The following is a 1,751-nucleotide window of genomic DNA, read 5'->3' on the forward strand; positions in this document are numbered from 1 at the left end:
CCTTACCAAATGAAGAGGTTCTTATCAGCTCCGGCTGACAACAAGAAAGAAGAGAATGCAGCTGGTTTCTATCTTCCAGTCAGCATTTTAGAATTTACATTCTCACTTCCTAAATGCATAGGAAATTCACATGGAGAATGGACATTTGAACAAGGTTCTACAGACGGTTCCCCTCATGAACTAACCCTTTCCAAAGAGATGTGGCAAAAAAAGAGAGCAAGAAAACCCCAATAAATTTAGCAAAGTTCAGGACATAACTGGAAAACTTTGAAACAATAGAGAGTCACTATTTGTGAAAATATGACCCATAACTGAGTGTGATTTCTAAATGTCCATAAAATAATGGGAAACCATTCATATTTTCACTGTGCTAAAGTCAGCAATATTTAAGTATGCTCCCCCCAAAATATCAGTCGGTGCAGTTATGGGTCCTTCCTTCTATAAACAGACAGTTATCTCTGCTCAAGGTTAAGTATTCAAAGAGTTAAAATTGACAGCAAAACAGATGATTAAAGTTAACAAAGAATTTCAGGGGGAACAGAATCCATTTTTTGTTCAGAATCTTAGTTTTGATAAAGGGTTCAGCCCCAAATCACAGACTGACCGTTTCTACCAATGGATGTTGTCTGACCTGCTGAGTGCCTCCAGTAATTCTTGGTCTGCACAAGACTTCACCACCTGAAGCTTTTGAGATTCTTGGCATGATTAAATCAACTTAGTTCAATACATTCTGTGGAATAATTAATTGTTGTAAATGTTAAAATCCAACAATTTCATAAGAGAAGGAAGGAAGAAAACAGCATTACAAATTTAGGAAGTGGGACATGCAAGTCAGGGCTGGAATGGCGACAGAGCCTCGCAGTATTCCTGACTTTGTTCTCTTTCCCTGTAGCTCCATTCCAAAAATTCTACAGTGCTAAATGTTTGAATACACGTGATGAGCCAATGGTTGATTACCCTGGTGCACGTGGCTGACTACTTTGTACCCAAAGGGTACCATCTAACCAAGGCCCCAGAAAAAGGCCGAGTCTTGGAGACCAATAAAGAGGTTCAGTAGATAAAAGGAGTAAAATCAGCAGATAGAGAAAATTCATACAATGCATTGGAAAATTATTCATAAAAAGTAAACTTATTCCTGTAAAAATACGATAAATCCAGAAATCAAAGTAATTGTATTTTCTTTCCTATTTCTTATTAATCTTTGTTTTTGTTTAAAGTTATGCTTACAAAAGAGAAATGTTTGATGTTTTTAATGCTCTTTTTAGAATTTGTCTCATGCAAATAGAGAAGGGAGGGAAGGAATATAGAACATTGTTTTTTTTTAATGTTATTTGCATAATATCAGTTAATCTCCAAATCAGTTTATTTACTGCATTTAGAGAAGAGATGCCGGCCACGTTCTTCATCACCAATCTATAAAAGGATGGAAGGAATGATCAAAGAATTCTGAAATATTGTTAATTAAATTAAAATTGAGGGCAGATTATCTGCTTGAAAGAATACGAGAGACGGGATTGGGTCACCCGAGCTACATTTATCATTCCTTCCTGAGGTAATTAGTGTAATGAGCAAAGTGGAGGGGGGGGGGGGCAGGGTTTGTTGGAGGTGTCTGAAGAGCACTATAGTGGATCTGAGAACTGAGTTGCCTACCTTATACCACAAAGAGTGGCGATACGTCCATTTTAGTAACTGCAGCCCCCTACCCTCAAGATGGCTGCAGTGTACAGAGTAAGAAGTTCTCTTTCTCACAA

This window comes from Narcine bancroftii, chromosome 14, assembly GCF_036971445.1.
Source record: "Narcine bancroftii isolate sNarBan1 chromosome 14, sNarBan1.hap1, whole genome shotgun sequence".
NCBI classification, from domain to species: Eukaryota; Metazoa; Chordata; class Chondrichthyes; order Torpediniformes; family Narcinidae; genus Narcine; species Narcine bancroftii.